A 6,802-nucleotide genomic window follows, 5' to 3' on the forward strand; every position below is an offset into this window, starting at 1 on the left:
TGCTGCAACAAAAGACCCTCCCAAAGGGGCAGCCTGATTGGAGGATCGAAGCTCATCACTGAATTCAGTGTCACGAGTCTCTGGAGAAGGGAACGCTGCCCTAAAAACTAGATTGCGGAGCAGTTTCGGTGACAGGGTAGAAAAGGTAGAGCCCAACGGAGCCGGTCAACACAAGCGCCAAGGGAACCCTGCCCAAGGAACGAGATTGCGGAGCAGTTTCGGCTATACAGTTTAAACATTAAAATATAACGGAGCCGGTTCATACAGGCGCCAGGTGGCGCAGGAGGACGCCACTGGCTTCCAGCTCATCGTCGTTTGCTGGAGCACATTCAGCATCGCCTGAATTGACATTGACCAAAGTCGCTTCTTACAGCCCAGCGTTGTTGAAAAGTTGATTTCTTGACAACTTCAGAATAGGGGTGTTTGGTCCTGATGAGAACCCCACGAACAAGGGGGTTTGAAATGCGTAGACCCTGGTGTTATTTTGTTGCCAAACATTTGTCTTTTTACATGAGTCTTGGTTGATTTGTACCCATCCAATGACAATATTCCATTTAATTTAAATTTTTGTGAACATTGTATAGGGTGCATACTGAATTTGGAGGTCAACCATAGTTTGTTTGGCAGTAGGGGTGTATTATAGGTGGTGTATGTGTATCACATTGGGCCCCAAGGACAATTAGTGTGTTTGGTGTTGTGGAGAGTGTATGGGTTTGTATGAAAGTGTTTGATTGCAGGCAGAATAATTTTCCTTGATGTCTTTTGTACTATTCACAATTTATTTTAGGTCTATCACATGTATTTAAGTGTTCCCTTTGAGATAAAAAAAATTCCAAAAGCACAAGTTACTACTGGTGTAACGATATATCTGTAAGAGACATTAGTTTTTTTTTTTAAAACCTTTATTTGGAGATAGGCAAGATACAGCAGCAGTGCAATCAAGATGCATACAATCATAAAGTGACAGTGCAAAGTAGCAAAATGATCAGGCAGTACAGAGTACGATTCATGTGATACGACAGTGCATGCAGCAATGGACATAGCAAATGGCAGTTGTAGAAATACATCGCATAGAATATGCAAACGAAGCAGCCAATCCAGGGGGAGACAGAGGCAGTAAGTGTGCAGCCCAGATGTAGGGGAAACATACAACATTCTAGCGGATGGCCCACCCCCCAGGGTAGACGCGGTATGCACAGGTCTATCCCTTAATCTCCATCGACAAGAGGTAACACAGCAGGTCACCAGCCCGGGAACAGTGTCATCACAGTGGTGCGTGTATACCCACCAATGCAGCAGGAGAGGGGGACCGCTATCCCCTCAACCCCCACCCCAGAGCAGACCGAAGCCAGTGCAACGCTGCAAACATTACGTCTGTCTCAACCAACTCCAACCCGGTCCTCACTTTCCGTCTCAGAGTCCTGCACCGCCCTATTGAGGAGATACACCTGTAATGGGCTCCAAAAATCCTTGGGCCTACATCTCACTGGCATAAGCTCAGCATAAACATTATACTGGTCCTGGCAATAAATGAGGTCACGCAGCCAATCCTTAAACCGCGGGACCCTACCACGGCCCCAACAGCAGGCCACTCTGCGTTTAGCTACCAGCAAGACCACATCAGCAAATCTACGGTGGGGGGCAGGCACCTCCTTGGTGTATCCCAGCAGGAGGACCAAAGGGTCGAACAACACTCCATCCTCGGTCATAATCTGAAGAGCGGCATGGACCTGCATCCAATACTCCAGAACGTCCGCACACTGCCACGCCAAATGCAGGAAATCGGCCCCCTCCGCACGGCATCGAAGACACCGATCGTCCTCCGCCAGTCGGAATCGAAGTTTCCTCGCCGGAGTATAATAGAACCGTTGGACAAATTTATAATGTATGATTTTCAAGCGGCAACTGGAGGACACGTTGGCAGTAACACCACAGCAGTACTTCCACTGTTCATCAGTGATGGTGATGCCCAGCTCAGTATCCCACTGCTCCCGAGCCCGACTGGGCGGAACAACACGCTGCCGCCTAATGGCACCGTACAGCTTCGAGACTAGGTGGCGACCATCGGAAACCAGGAGTACGTGGAGTGGGAGGGTCACCCCCGGCTCCGCAGGAAAATCCGGTAGCAATGCACGAAGACCCTGCCTGAGACGTATATAATAAAACGACTCTAAAGGGGAGGGGACGACCGCACCAAAAAACTGATCCCGGGTACGGAAAATGCCCTCACGGAAAAGGCCGCCCCATGTGAGGACCCCAAGCCTCTTACAGAGTCGCTGAAAGTCCGTCTCCTGCAACAGGGAGAAAGCAGGGTGATAAACAGGGGGTAGCTCCGGTGAGTAGAGGATAGGAACACCCAGTAAGCGCGCCACACGTTTCCAAGCATCAACCGTACATGTCACCGTCGTCTGATGCGTGTCTATGTCGGCCACATTGCCTAGCACCATCCCCTCAAGCGGAAGCGGATGGGCGACCCAGTGTTCAGCCGCCACTTGTGGCATAAACGGAGTGGGGCGCATCCAATGGTAAGCGTAGTGAGTTTGAGCGCTGAGATAGTAAAGCTCAAAGTCGGGGATGTCAAAGCCCCCATCGGCATAGGGCAACGTAAGGGTGGCCCACGCTACTCGTGGCTGTTTGCCCCCCCAGACCAACCGGAGTAGCTCCGATCGAAGTCGGCGGAAGAAGTAAGCCCCCGGGTGATAAGGGATGTTTTGGAAAAGATACAAAAACCGGGGCAGAACCACCATTTTTATAAGGGACGCACGACCAGCCATGGACAGAGGCAACGACATCCACCTCGTGACGTCATCCGACAGTTTAGTGATAGCCACGCCATAATTAAGCCTAACAGTCTCCTCCCTGTCCAACGAGACAACAATGCCGAGGTACCGCAACTCCGAATCGCACCATTCCAAGGGGAAATCAAGAGGGAACCGATGAACCGCCGCAGTGAGCGGGAAGAGTTGAGACTTCTGCCAGTTAATATGTATCCCGGAAACGCCCCCGAAAGCGACCAGCTCCCGCAATAGAGCATTAAGATTCGCCTGCGGGTCTTTTACGTAAAGCGTGACATCGTCAGCGTATAAGGAGATGCCGACCTGGCGTTGAAAACAGTTGAAGGCGCTCTGTTGGTGTCGCTGGCGAATACGGCAAGCCAGGGGCTCAATAGCGATAGCAAAGAGGAGGGGCGAAAGGGGGCATCCCTGTCGGGTCCCCCTAGTAAGAGGAAATGGAGGGGAAAGGACACCATTCACTACCACCCTCGCCACCGGGTCGGTATATAACAGTTTGACCCAGGATATAAATATCCGGGGAAAGCCCATCCGGCACAGGACATCAACAAGGTAACCCCACTCCACGGAGTCAAACGCCTTAGTGGCGTCTAGAAAAATGGCCGCCACCGGGATCTCAGGGGCAATAGTCGGGATGAGGGAAAACAAAGTACGCAGATTGTGAGAAGTCGCGCGACCAGGCACAAACCCAGATTGGTCAGGCAAAACAATGACGGGCATAAGCTCAGACAGCCGGACAGCAAGCACCTTCGCGAGTATCTTGACGTCGCAATTAAGCAACGAAAGGGGCCTATAAGAGCCAACATCCAGGGGATCTTTACCCGGTTTGAGTAAGGAGGTAATAGCGACCTCTTGCATAGAGCGTGGCAGTCGCCCTTCCTCAAGGGATTCCTCAAATACCTCGCGGAGAACAGGAGCCATAATGTCCACGTCGCATTTATAGAATTCCGCAGGCAGACCGTCCAACCCAGTAGCCTTCCCGTTATTTAGGGACATAATGGCCCCCTAATCTCCTCCACCTCAAGGGGTCTACCCAAAAACGCCCTATGCTCATCCGATAGCCAACAAAGTGCCAGATCATCCAGGAACCCGCCATACCGCACCTCCTCCGACTGCTGCGTTGTGTATAATTTGGTGTAGTGGACGAACGTTCGCTGTATCTCCGCAGTGTCCCTACAGTGAGAGCCATCCGGCAATACCAGTTCCAACACGTCCAAACTATACCGTTGGTGTCTAGTAAGCGAGGCAAGCACCTTCCCAGGTCTCTCCCCCTCACAATATCGCCTCGCCGTCCAATACTTCCCCCTATGCTTAGCCTCCCTGGCAGCCTCTTCCTCATACTCCGACAGCTTAGCCCGAAATTGGCCCAAGAGGTCGGGATCCGAACCATCCTGCAACCGAAGCTCCAATTGCCATAAATCACCCTCCAAGCCCTCGAGAGTCCGAACCAACAATTTCAGTATTCCACAACTCTTTGATATAGTGACCCCTCGGATCGTGACCTTAAAGGCCTCCCTTATCACCTCCACACTGTCAACAGACCCCTTGTTCCTCGGAAAGAAAGCCTCTATCTCCTCACCCAGCTCCGTCTTAAACACAGGGTCCAGCAGGGACGTTGGAAAAAGTCTCCAGGGTGGGCGTGGCCTATGCAACCCAGGTACAGAGAGGACAACTCTAACCGGGCAATGGTCAGAGTACGTCCTAGCCAAATGCGCCACCTCGCGCAGACCGGTCACCAGCCCTCTAGATAAAAAAGACATAGTCCAGCCTTGCCCATGTGCGTGCGTGTGCGGTGTAATGCGTGCCCTCTCTAGCAGTCGGGTGGGTATACCTCCAGCTATCAGACCAGCCTCCTCCACAATGCCTCGCAGCACATCCCTCGCCTGCACATTATACTGGGGGGACCCCTCCGACCTATCCATCACAGCCTGAACAGCAAAGTTGAAATCCCCCCCCCCCACACGATATGTGAGGCCTCCACAGCAAGCACGTGGCCCCACAGTGTAAGGAAAAAAGCTGGCGTATCAATGTTAGGTGCATAGCAGTTGACAAAGAGCACAGTAACCTGCCCAAGCCGCCCCCACAACAGCACATAGCGCCCATCGGGATCCGCTATAGACCCCAATTCCTGAAAGGCGATCGATTTCTTAACAAGAATAGTCGTACCACGTGCATATGAAGAATACGATGCAAATACCCTAACCGCAGCCCACCGCCCACCAAAGCCAGGAGCGGGAACACGCCGTAGGTGCGTCTCCTGCAGGAGAGCTACATGAATCGCATGTCTGTCCAAATACTGCAACACATTTCGACATTTTCTGGCATCATTGAGACCACGTACATTCCAAGATAATATCGATATCTTGTCCACAGTGTCAGTCGCCATCAGCCGTACTCAGAGTACCATAGGACCTGATGAAAGGAGGCACTGTCCCATAATCCCAGTACAAGACAGCTCCAAGTCACCCTCCCATACCACAACCATGCCAACACACACACACCACCGTCCTCCCAGCCATCTCCAAGCAAAACAACCAGAGCCCCCCCGCCCAGCCCCAAACAACACCCACCGTGCAACAGGCACTCAAGAAGCATAAAGTGCAACGTGCGACTCACACGTCCCACCCGGTCCTCCCTGCACCCGCGCACCCCCTGCGTAGTATACCCACGTGCAGACAGCACACCGGAGCAGCGGCCCCGCCACTCATCCAGAACGTAAATGCGAGCATCCGACGCAGAGCCGTGAAGATCCAGTACGCTAGTAGGCCAGCCAATGCGCCGACCACGTGCCGACACAAGTGCAAACACACCGCAGTCGCAAGCAGCGCCACATTCCCAAGGACCAAGTCGAACAGGCCAAAGCAACTCAGTCCCCCCCCCCCCCACCCACCTGACAAATCCCCAACTATCAGGAACCCCAGAATCCCACCCCCCACCCCGTGCAAACATCCATCCAGTCAAACAACAAAGGACCAGAACAAACACACCGAGTGATAGTGGGGAATACCCGGAGGGGTACCCACCAGAGGTGCACAGCACCACTCCCACACACCACGCCATTCCAGAGCCAGCTGGCTTCTCACACGGCCCAGGCGCAGTGCGGGGGTGGGTGCCCGGAGCACAAGAAGGTCGCTAACCACCATACCCGCACCGACCCCCCCAGTAACAACATCCAGCAATAAAGCGGTAAACCATCACAATCATCCCCCCAACATTATAAAGCAGGGAAAAAAACAAAGCCCTAAGAGCAGTCAAGAAACAAATGGGTCCGCAGAGCGAGCTCCGACATAGTTCCGACGAATGGTAATCACCGCTATTAGGCATCTTCCTCTTCGCCCGCAGATCGGTTGCCGTCAGGGTCCCGCTCACCCCGCCGACCAGGTGCAGAACGTTCCCTCTTAAGGCGCTTTACAAAGTCTTCTGCATGCTGCGGGTTAGTGAAAAAATGCTGCTTTGCCTGATGGGTCACCCTCAGCTTAGCGGGATAAAGCAAGGCATAGTCCACCTGAAGGTCCCGAAGTTTCTTTTTTACCTCCATGAACTTGCGCCACTGATCCTGTACCATCGGCGTGAAATCAGGATACACAGTGAAGTTAACCCCTTCAAAAGAAAGGGCGCGGGAAGTGCGGGTTGCACGAAGGGCTGCATCCCGGTCCCGGTAGTTCAGGAGTCGTGCTATTATAGGCCGAGGCGGAGCTCCAGTGGCTGGTTTCGGCCCAAGGGAACGGTGCGCCCTCTCGACAATGAAGTGCGCTGAGAAGGCCTCAGCACCAATGGCGCCAACAAGGATCCTCTCGACATAAGTCTCCATTTTCCCAACATTTGTCGTTTCCGGCACACCCAGTATGCGCACGTTGTTGCGCCGACTCCTCGCCTCCAAATCCTCATTCTTAGCGGCGATCACCCGCAGGATATTATCAATTCTCGCCAGCTGGGTGGTATGGGTGGCAGCCGTGTCGTCATGATTGGAGATGCGCTGTTCCGCCGTTGTTAGACGCTCTTCATGCACA

The sequence above is a fragment of the Lissotriton vulgaris genome, chromosome 5 (assembly GCF_964263255.1).
Source record: "Lissotriton vulgaris chromosome 5, aLisVul1.2, whole genome shotgun sequence".
NCBI classification, from domain to species: Eukaryota; Metazoa; Chordata; class Amphibia; order Caudata; family Salamandridae; genus Lissotriton; species Lissotriton vulgaris.